Raw genomic sequence first — 11,344 nt, 5'->3', positions numbered from 1 at the left:
GGGTGCCAAGGTGCCAGTGTGGGTGGGTGCTAAGGTGGATGCCAAGGTGGGTGAGAAGGTGGGTGATAGGTTGAGTGGTAGGATGGGTGGGTGCCAAGATGGGTCACAGGGTGGGTGCAAGGGTGGGTAGGTGCTAGGGTTGGTGTCAGGGTGGGTGGGTGCTAGGTTGGGTTCCAAGGTGGGTGCGAGGGTGAGTGTCAAGGTGGGTCACAGGTTAGGTGCTAGGATGGGTGAGTGCTAGGGTGCAAAGGTGCCAGGGTGGGTGCTAGGATGGGTCGATGCTAGGGTGAGTGGCAAGGTGGGTCCACAAGTGTCAAGGTGGGTGCCGAGGTGGGTGCCAAGTCGGCGACTGCTATGGTGGATGCCAAGGTGGGTCACGGGGTGGGTGCCAAGTTGCTAGGTTGGGTTCCAAGGTGGGTGCCAACGTGGGTGCTAGGGTGCGTGGGTTAAAGGGTGTGTCACAACGTGGGTGCCAGGATGGGTGCGCACCCACACTGGCCAAGACGGGTGCGGGTGCAAGGTTGGGTTCCAAGCCCGGTCACAGGCTGGGTGCTAGGATGGGTGGGTGCCAAGGTGGGCACCAGGGTGGGTGCACCCACCCTGGCCAAGGTGGGTCACGGGGTGGGTCCTAGGGTGGGTAACGGGGTGGGTACTAAGGTGCGTGCCAAGGTGGGTCATAGGGTGGGTGCCAAGGTGGGCACCAGGGTGGGTGTGCACCAACCCTAGCCAGGGTAGGTCACGGGGTGGTTGTCGGGGTGGGCGTCAAGGAGCCAAGGTGGGTGGCAAGTAGCCAAGTTGCGTGCCAAGGTGGGTGTCGGGGTGGGTGCCAAGGATCCAAGGTGGGTGCCAAGGAACCAAGGTGGGTGTCTGGGTGGGTGCCGAGGTGGGAGCCAGGGTGGGTCCCAAGGTGAGTGCAAAGGTGGGTGCCAGGGTCAAGGTGAGTGCCAATGTGGGTTCCAAGGTGCCAGGGTCAGGGTGAGTGCCAATGTGGGTTCAAAGGTGCTAAGTTGGGTGCGAGGTTGGGTGCGAGGGTGGGTGGGTGCCAAGGTGTGCTAGGTGGAAGCCCGGGTGGGTCGGCATCCCATGGGTGTCGAGTTGGGTGCCTGATGGGTGCTTCTTGTCAAGTTTTAGTCGTCGGGACTCATTTCGAGCCTTAGAGGTCGTTTCTTGTCCGGTTGCCCTGTCTTCGACCTGGGAACCCAATTTTGGTCCTCGGGTCCCATTTTTTTTTGTCTCGCATCCCACTTTTGGCCTGTGGCCTTTTCGGGGTCGATTCTCGTTTTGGGCATCAGAGCATGTTTCTTCTCCTAAAACCCAATATTTGTTTATTAAGTCTCGGAACACATTTTTGTTCTCGTGGACCCATCATGGGTCTTGGAACGCATTTGTGGTCCTTGGGTCCCATTTTGCATCCCGAAACTTGTGTTTTGGTGCTTGATCCCTATTTTGGGTGCCCACCTTGCACCAAGTGCGCACCCGGGGCAAACCGAGCGCCTTGGTGCACCGGGGCAAGATCGAGCGTGCACCCGAGGCGCCCCGAACATGCACCAAGGTGCACTCGGCCCACATGTGAGCGCAGGTCGTTGCGCCCGAGGTGGTGTGTGGGCACCGCGTTGCAGACGGGACACTGCACGCACACGACGCCCCCTCCAGGTGCACGCACGTAGGCCGGGCCGGGTGCACACCCGACGCCCTAGCAAGGTGCGCGCACCCGGGCAGGGCTCACACTTGGCGAACGGGGCGCACTTCGCGAGGGAGGGTGTGCACCTCGACGGGGGTGGGTGGCCGGGGTGGATTCGCACGTGGGTCGCGGTTTGCTAAGTACACACTGCGACAAGCTCATAACGGGTGCGATCATACCAGCGTTAGTGCACCGGATCCCATCAGAACTCCGCAGTTAAGCGCGCTTGGGCCGGAGTAGTACTGGGATGGGTGACCTCCCGGGAAGTCCCGGTGTTGCACCCTTTTTTAGTTTTTCGCCGGGCGTCGCAATGCTATTTGAATAAACCTTTTGCCCGTTTGCGTTCTCGTCGGGGCCGGGCCGGGCCGGGGTGCGCTGCCCGCACTACCGCGCGCGCGGGGGGCGACACCGAGCGCGCACCCGAGGCGCCCCGAGCACACAGGCCACGGTGCAACCCGGGCGTTGTGCGCGCACCCCGGTGCGCCCGAGGTGCTGCGCGCGCACCCAGGTGAAATCGGTGTGCACCTCGGCCAGTGCGCGCTCGGTCGAGTCGCGCACGTTGGCCAAGGTGCACGGTGATGTTTCTTACTCTAAGGTTCCGCACCAGACGCCCGGGACAGGTGAGCGAAGCTGGGCGGGGCCGGGTGCGCGGCCGGGGCAGGTGCACGCAGCTGGAGAGAGCTTTGGAGCACACTTCGGAGCGCACCAATGATGCGCTCCATTCAAAAGTTTCCTGAAAAGGCAAAAAAAGTTGAGATTATAGAATTTCCCACTTGAGAGATTGTAAAAAAAAAAAATTTAAAATGAAGGAAACGCGGGTGCCAAGGTGTGCGCAGCCCAGCCAAGGTGTGCGCACCAAGGCGCCCACCCTGGCGAAGGTGCACGCAAGGTGCGCACCCGAGGCAAACCGGACAATTAACCCAACTTTCGACTTCGCGCGCACCTTGGAGCGCACTTCGGAGCGCTCCTTGGTGCGCACCAATCTTGGGCACCTCGGAGTGCACCATGGCGCCCACCAAGGTGCGCACCCGGGGCAAACCGAGCTCCGACTTCGTGCGCACCTTGGAGCGCACGAAAGGTGCGCACCATGGCGCCCACCAAGGTGCGCAGCCCAGCCAAGGCGTGCGCATCAAGGTGCGCACCCTGGCGAAGGTGCGCACCCGGGGCAAACCGAGCTCCGACTTCGTGCGCACCTTGGAGCGCACAAAAGGTGCGCAACCCAGCCAAGGTGTGCGCACCCCGGTCAAACCGAGCTCCGAATCGTGCGCACCAGAGGTGCACGCCATCGTGCGCACCTTGGAGCACACTTCGGAGCCCTCCTTGGTGCGCGCCGATGTTGCGCACCTCGGAGCGCACCCGGGGAAAACAATGCAATTAACCCGACTTTCGACTTCGTGGGCACCTCGGAGCGCTCTCGGGTTCGCACCTCGGAGCACACCGAGGTGCGCACCTTTGATGCGCTGCCTTCACCAATTTCCAGAAAAGGCAAGAAAACATTGAGAAGGTGTGCGCACCGAGGTGCCCACCCTGGCGAAGGTGCACGCGAGGTGCGCACCCGGGGCAAACCGGGCTCCGACTTCGTGCACGCCGCACCTTGGAGCACACTTCGGAGCGCTCCTTGGTGCGCACCAGGGCGCGCAACCCAGCCGAGGTGCCCACCCCGGCGAAGGTGCACGCGAGGTGCGCACCCGGGGCAAACCGGGGTCCGACTTCGTGCACGCCGCACCTTGGAGCACACATCGGGGCGCTCCCGGGTTCGCACCGGCGTTGCGCACCGTGGTGGGCACCTCGGAGCACACCAAGGTGGGCAGCGAGGTGCGCACCTTTGATGCGATGCCTTCACTAATTTCCATAAAAGGCAAAAAAAAAACGAGATTTTAAAATTTCCGTTTTGAAAGATAGTGAGAAAAAGGGAATGCTGGTGCCATCTTGAGCCCGCCCTGGTGCGCAGCCCAGCCAAGGTGTGCGCACCAAGGTGCCCACCCTGGCGAAGGTGCGCGCCCGGGCAATTAACCCAACTTCCAACTTCGCGCGCGCCAGGGTGGGAGCGCACCCAACAACCGGGCCTGGGAAGAGCCAATGCGAGAAACCCCACCAAACGCTCTGACAAAAAAAGAGGGGGCGCTCCAGTAACCCCGCTTCGGAGCGCACCCTGGGCAAACCCAGCCAAGGTGCCCACCCCGGCCAAGGTGCAGGCGAGGTGCGCACCCGGGGCAAACCGGGCTCCGACAACGTGCACGCCGCACCTTGGAGCACACTTCGTAGCGCTCCCGGGTGCGCACCTCAGAGCACACCAAGGTGGGCAGCGAGGTGCGCACCTTTGATGCGCTGCCTTCACTAATTTCCAGAAAAGGCAAAAAAAAAAGGAGATTTTAAAATTTCCGTTTTGAAAGATAGTGAAAAAAACGGAACGCGCGTGCCATCTTGAGCCCGCCCTGGTGCGCAGCCCAGGTAAGGTGCCCACCCTGGCAAAGGTGCGCACCCGGGCAATTAACCCTACTTCCGACTTCGTGCGCGCCAGGGTGGCAACCGGGCCTCGGAAGAGCCAATGCGAGAAACCCCACCAAACGCTCCGACAAAAAAAGAGGCGGCGCTCCAATAACCCCGCTTCGGAGCGCAGCCGGGGCAAACCCAGCCAAGGTGCCCACCCCGACGAAGGTGCACGCGAGGTGCGCACCCGGGGCAAACCGGGCTCCGACAACGTGCACGCAGCACCTTGGAGCACACTTCGAAGCACTCCCGGGTGCCCACCGGCGTTGCGCACCGTGGTGGGCAGCGAGGTGCGCACCTTTGATGCGCTGCCTTCACTAATTTCCAGAAAAAGGCAAAAAAAAATGAGATTTTAAAATTTCCGTTTTGAAAGATAGTGAAAAAAAAGGAACGCGGGTGCCATCTTGAGCCCGCCCTGGTGCGCAGCCCAGGCAAGGCATGCGCACCAAGGTGCCCACCCGAGGTGCACACCCGGGGCAAACCGGGCTCCGACTTCGTGCAGGCCGCACCTTGGAGCACACTTCGGAGCGCTCCTTGGTGCGCACCATGGTGCCCACCAGGGCGCGCAACCCAGCCAAGGTCTGCACACCAAGGTGCCCACCCCGGCGAAGGTGCACGCGAGGTGCGCACTCGGGGCAAACCGGGCTCCGACTTCGTGCACGCCATGGTGCCCACCGCGGCGAAGGTGCACGCGAGGTGCGCACCCGGGGCAAACCGGGCTCCGACTTCGTGCACGCCGCACCTTGGAGCACACTTCGGAGCGCTCCTTGGTGCGCACCATGGTGCCCACCAGGGCGCGCAACCCAGCCAAGGTGTGCGCACCAAGGTGCACGCGAGGTGCGCACCCGGGGCAAACCGGGGTCCGACTTCGTGCACGCCGCACCTTGGAGCACACATCGGAGCGCTCCCAGGTTCGCACCAGCGTTGCGCACCTTTGATGCGCTGCCTTCACTAATTTCCAGAAAAGGCAAAAAAAAACGATATTTTAAAATTTCCGTTCTGAAAGATAGTGAAAAAAACGGAACGCGGGTGCCATCTTGAGCCCTTCCTGGTGCGCAGCCCAGGCAAGTTGTGCGCACCAAGGTGCCCACCCTGGCGGAGGTGCGCGCCCGGGGCAAACCGGGCTCCGACTTCGTGCACTGCATGGTGCCCACCAAGGCGCGCAACCCAGCCAAGGTGCCCACCGCAGCGAAGGTGCACGCGAGGTGCACACCCGGGGCAAACCGGGCTCCGACTTCGTGCACGCCGCACCTTGGAGCACACTTCAGAGCGCTCCTTGGTGCGCACCAGGGCGCGCAACCCAGCCGAGGTGCCCACCCCGGCGAAGGTGCACGCGAGGTGCGCACCCGGGGCAAACCGGGCTCCGACTTCGTGCACGCCATGGTGCCCACCGCGGCGAAGGTGCGCACCCGGGGCAAACCGGGCTCCGACTTCGTGCACGCCGCACCTTGGAGCACACTTCGGAGCGCTCCTTGGTGCGCACCATGGTGCCCACCAGGCCGCGCAACCCAGCCAAGGTGTGCGCACCAAGGTGCACGCGAGGTGCGCACCCGGGGCAAACCGGGGTCCGACTTCGTGCACGCCGCACCTTGGAGCACACATCGGGGCGCTCCCGGGTTCGCACCGGCGTTGCGCACCGTGGTGGGCACCTCGGAGCACACCAAGGTGGGCAGCGAGGTGCGCACCTTTGATGCGATGCCTTCACTAATTTCCATAAAAGGCAAAAAAAAAACGAGATTTTAAAATTTCCGTTTTGAAAGATAGTGAGAAAAAGGGAATGCTGGTGCCATCTTGAGCCCGCCCTGGTGCGCAGCCCAGCCAAGGTTTGCGCACCAAGGTGCCCACCCTGGCGAAGGTGCGCGCCCGGGCAATTAACCCAACTTCCAACTTCGCGCGCGCCAGGGTGGGAGCGCACCCAACAACCGGGCCTGGGAAGAGCCAATGCGAGAAACCCCACCAAACTCTCTGACAAAAAAAGAGGGGGCGCTCCAGTAACCCCGCTTCGGAGCGCACCCTGGGCAAACCCAGCCAAGGTGCCCACCCCGGCCAAGGTGCAGGCGAGGTGCGCACCCGGGGCAAACCGGGCTCCGACAACGTGCACGCCGCACCTTGGAGCACACTTCGTAGCGCTCCCGGGTGCGCACCTCAGAGCACACCAAGGTGGGCAGCGAGGTGCGCACCTTTGATGCGCTGCCTTCACTAATTTCCAGAAAAGGCAAAAAAAAAAGGAGATTTTAAAATTTCCGTTTTGAAAGATAGTGAAAAAAACGGAACGCGCGTGCCATCTTGAGCCCGCCCTGGTGCGCAGCCCAGGTAAGGTGCCACCCTGGCAAAGGTGCGCACCCGGGCAATTAACCCTACTTCCGACTTCGTGCGCGCCAGGGTGGCAACCGGGCCTCGGAAGAGCCAATGCGAGAAACCCCACCAAACGCTCCGACAAAAAAAGAGGCGGCGCTCCAATAACCCCGCTTCGGAGCGCAGCCGGGGCAAACCAAGCCAAGGTGCCCACCCCGACGAAGGTGCACGCGAGGTGCGCACCCGGGGCAAACCGGGCTCCGACAACGTGCACGCAACACCTTGGAGCACACTTCGAAGCACTCCCGGGTGCCCACCGGCGTTGCGCACCGTGGTGGGCAGCGAGGTGCGCACCTTTGATGCGCTGCCTTCACTAATTTCCAGAAAAAGGCAAAAAAAAATGAGATTTTAAAATTTCCGTTTTGAAAGATAGTGAAAAAAAAGGAACGCGGGTGCCATCTTGAGCCCGCCCTGGTGCGCAGCCCAGGCAAGGCATGCGCACCAAGGTGCCCACCCGAGGTGCACACCCGGGGCAAACCGGGCTCCGACTTCGTGCAGGCCGCACCTTGGAGCACACTTCGGAGCGCTCCTTGGTGCGCACCATGGTGCCCACCAGGGCGCACCCGGGGCAAACCGGGCTCCGACTTTGTGCACGCCGCACCTTGGAGCACACATCGGAGCGCTCCCAGGTTCGCACCAGCGTTGCGCACCTTTGATGCGCTGCCTTCACTAATTTCCAGAAAAGGCAAAAAAAAACGATATTTTAAAATTTCCGTTCTGAAAGATAGTGAAAAAAACGGAACGCGGGTGCCATCTTGAGCCCTTCCTGGTGCGCAGCCCAGGCAAGTTGTGCGCACCAAGGTGCCCACCCTGGCGGAGGTGCGCGCCCGGGGCAAACCGGGCTCCGACTTCGTGCACTGCATGGTGCCCACCAAGGCGCGCAACCCAGCCAAGGTGCCCACCGCAGCGAAGGTGCACGCGAGGTGCGCACCCGAGGTGCACACCCGGGGCAAACCGGGCTCCGACTTCGTGCACGCCGCACCTTGGAGCACACTTCAGAGCGCTCCTTGGTACGCACCAGGGCGCGCAACCCAGCCAAGGTGCTCACCCCGGCGAAGGTGCACGCGAGGTGCGCACCCGGGGCAAACCGGGCTCGGACTTCGTGCACGCCGCACCTTGGAGCACACATCGGAGCGCTCCCGGGTTCGCACCAGCATTGCGCACCTTTGATGCGCTGCCTTCACTAATTTCCAGAAAAGGCAAAAAAAAGAAAAAAATGAGATTTTAAAATTTCCGTTTTGAAAGATAGTGAAAAAAACGGAACGCGGGTGCCATCTTGAGCCCGCCCTGGTGTGCAGCCCAGGCAAGTTGTGCGCACCAAGGCACCCACCCTGGCCAAGGTGGGTCACGGGGTGGGTCCTAGGGTGGGTAACGGGGTGGGTACTAAGGTGCGTGCCAAGGTGGGTCATAGGGTGGGTGCCAAGGTGGGCACCAGGGTGGGTGTGCACCAACCCTAGCCAGGGTAGGTCACGGGGTGGTTGTCGGGGTGGGCGTCAAGGAGCCAAGATGGGTGGCAAGTAGCCAAGTTGCGTGCCAAGGTGGGTGTCGGGGTGGGTGCCAAGGATCCAAGGTGGGTGCCAAGGAACCAAGGTGGGTGTCTGGGTGGGTGCCGAGGTGGGAGCCAGGGTGGGTCCCAAGGTGAGTGCAAAGGTGGGTGCCAGGGTCAAGGTGAGTGCCAATGTGGGTTCCAAGGTGCCAGGGTCAGGGTGAGTGCCAATGTGGGTTCAAAGGTGCTAAGTTGGGTGCGAGGTTGGGTGCGAGGGTGGGTGGGTGCCAAGGTGTGCTAGGTGGAAGCCCGGGTGGGTCGGCATCCCATGGGTGTCGAGTTGGGTGCCTGATGGGTGCTTCTTGTCAAGTTTTAGTCGTCGGGACTCATTTCGAGCCTTAGAGGTCGTTTCTTGTCCGGTTGCCCTGTCTTCGACCTGGGAACCCAATTTTGGTCCTCGGGTCCCATTTTTTTTTGTCTCGCATCCCACTTTTGGCCTGTGGCCTTTTCGGGGTCGATTCTCGTTTTGGGCATCAGAGCATGTTTCTTCTCCTAAAACCCAATATTTGTTTATTAAGTCTCGGAACACATTTTTGTTCTCGTGGACCCATCATGGGTCTTGGAACGCATTTGTGGTCCTTGGGTCCCATTTTGCATCCCGAAACTTGTGTTTTGGTGCTTGATCCCTATTTTGGGTGCCCACCTTGCACCAAGTGCGCACCCGGGGCAAACCGAGCGCCTTGGTGCACCGGGGCAAGATCGAGCGTGCACCCGAGGCGCCCCGAACATGCACCAAGGTGCACTCGGCCCACATGTGAGCGCAGGTCGTTGCGCCCGAGGTGGTGTGTGGGCACCGCGTTGCAGACGGGACACTGCACGCACACGACGCCCCCTCCAGGTGCACGCACGTAGGCCGGGCCGGGTGCACACCCGACGCCCTAGCAAGGTGCGCGCACCCGGGCAGGGCTCACACTTGGCGAACGGGGCGCACTTCGCGAGGGAGGGTGTGCACCTCGACGGGGGTGGGTGGCCGGGGTGGATTCGCACGTGGGTCGCGGTTTGCTAAGTACACACTGCGACAAGCTCATAACGGGTGCGATCATACCAGCGTTAGTGCACCGGATCCCATCAGAACTCCGCAGTTAAGCGCGCTTGGGCCGGAGTAGTACTGGGATGGGTGACCTCCCGGGAAGTCCCGGTGTTGCACCCTTTTTTAGTTTTTCGCCGGGCGTCGCAATGCTATTTGAATAAACCTTTTGCCCGTTTGCGTTCTCGTCGGGGCCGGGCCGGGCCGGGGTGCGCTGCCCGCACTACCGCGCGCGCGGGGGCGACACCGAGCGCGCACCCGAGGCGCCCCGAGCACACAGGCCACGGTGCAACCCGGGCGTTGTGCGCGCACCCCGGTGCGCCCGAGGTGCTGCGCGCGCACCCAGGTGAAATCGGTGTGCACCTCGGCCAGTGCGCGCTCGGTCGAGTCGCGCACGTTGGCCAAGGTGCACGGTGATGTTTCTTACTCTAAGGTTCCGCACCAGACGCCCGGGACAGGTGAGCGAAGCTGGGCGGGGCCGGGTGCGCGGCCGGGGCAGGTGCACGCAGCTGGAGAGAGCTTTGGAGCACACTTCGGAGCGCACCAATGATGCGCTCCATTCAAAAGTTTCCTGAAAAGGCAAAAAAAGTTGAGATTATAGAATTTCCCACTTGAGAGATTGTAAAAAAAAAAAATTTAAAATGAAGGAAACGCGGGTGCCAAGGTGTGCGCAGCCCAGCCAAGGTGTGCGCACCAAGGCGCCCACCCTGGCGAAGGTGCACGCAAGGTGCGCACCCGAGGCAAACCGGACAATTAACCCAACTTTCGACTTCGCGCGCACCTTGGAGCGCACTTCGGAGCGCTCCTTGGTGCGCACCAATCTTGGGCACCTCGGAGTGCACCATGGCGCCCACCAAGGTGCGCACCCGGGGCAAACCGAGCTCCGACTTCGTGCGCACCTTGGAGCGCACGAAAGGTGCGCACCATGGCGCCCACCAAGGTGCGCAGCCCAGCCAAGGCGTGCGCATCAAGGTGCGCACCCTGGCGAAGGTGCGCACCCGGGGCAAACCGAGCTCCGACTTCGTGCGCACCTTGGAGCGCACAAAAGGTGCGCAACCCAGCCAAGGTGTGCGCACCCCGGTCAAACCGAGCTCCGAATCGTGCGCACCAGAGGTGCACGCCATCGTGCGCACCTTGGAGCACACTTCGGAGCCCTCCTTGGTGCGCGCCGATGTTGCGCACCTCGGAGCGCACCCGGGGAAAACAATGCAATTAACCCGACTTTCGACTTCGTGGGCACCTCGGAGCGCTCTCGGGTTCGCACCTCGGAGCACACCGAGGTGCCCACCCTGGCGAAGGTGCACGCGAGGTGCGCACCCGGGGCAAACCGGGCTCCGACTTCGTGCACGCCGCACCTTGGAGCACACTTCGGAGCGCTCCTTGGTGCGCACCAGGGCGCGCAACCCAGCCGAGGTGCCCACCCCGGCGAAGGTGCACGCGAGGTGCGCACCCGGGGCAAACCGGGCTCCGACTTCGTGCACGCCATGGTGCCCACCGCGGCGAAGGTGCACGCGAGGTGCGCACCCGGGGCAAACCGGGCTCCGACTTCGTGCACGCCGCACCTTGGAGCACACTTCGGAGCGCTCCTTGGTGCGCACCATGGTGCCCACCAGGGCGCGCAACCCCGCCGAAGGTGCACGCGAGGTGCGCACCCGGGGCAAACCGGGCTCCGACTTCGTGCACGCCGCACCTTGGAGCACACTTCGGAGCGCTCCTTGGTGCGCACCATGGTGCCCACCAGGGCGCGCAACCCCGCCGAAGGTGCACGCGAGGTGCGCACCCGGGGCAAACCGGGCTCCGACTTCGTGCACGCCATGGTGCGCACCGCGGCGAAGGTGCGCACCCGGGGCAAACCGGGCTCCGACTTCGTGCACGCCGCACCTTGGAGCACACTTCGGAGCGCTCCTTGGTGCGCACCAGGGCGCGCAACCCAGCCGAGGTGCCCACCCCGGCGAAGGTGCACGCGAGGTGCGTACCCGGGGCAAACCGGGCTCCGACTTCGTGCACGCCGCACCTTGGAGCACACTTCGGAGCGCTCCTTGGTGCGCACCATGGTGCCCACCAGGCCGCGCAACCCAGCCAAGGTGTGCGCACCAAGGTGCACGCGAGGTGCGCACCCGGGGCAAACCGGGGTCCGACTTCGTGCACGCCGCACCTTGGAGCACACATCGGGGCGCTCCCGGGTTCGCACCGGCGTTGCGCACCGTGGTGGGCACCTCGGAGCACACCAAGGTGGGCAGCGAGG

The 11,344-nt window shown here is 62.9% G+C and overlaps 2 non-coding genes across 2 annotated transcripts; both read left to right on the top strand.

Annotated features, from left to right (window-relative positions):
• The first annotated feature begins 1,846 nt into the window (after nucleotides 1-1,846).
• On the top strand, nucleotides 1,847-1,965 carry LOC131862740 (5S ribosomal RNA). Its single transcript, XR_009361677.1, has one exon. It is a non-coding gene; the product is annotated as a 5S ribosomal RNA (ribosomal RNA).
• Nucleotides 1,966-9,103: 7,138 nt separating this feature from the next.
• On the top strand, nucleotides 9,104-9,222 carry LOC131862729 (5S ribosomal RNA). Its single transcript, XR_009361666.1, has one exon. It is a non-coding gene; the product is annotated as a 5S ribosomal RNA (ribosomal RNA).
• Nucleotides 9,223-11,344: the final 2,122 nt, after the last annotated feature.

Source organism: Cryptomeria japonica, unplaced genomic scaffold, assembly GCF_030272615.1.
Source record: "Cryptomeria japonica unplaced genomic scaffold, Sugi_1.0 HiC_scaffold_51, whole genome shotgun sequence".
In the NCBI taxonomy this organism is placed as follows: domain Eukaryota; kingdom Viridiplantae; phylum Streptophyta; class Pinopsida; order Cupressales; family Cupressaceae; genus Cryptomeria; species Cryptomeria japonica.
The sequence above is the reverse complement of the archived record's forward strand: the minus strand, read 5'-3'. Positions and strand labels throughout refer to the sequence as shown.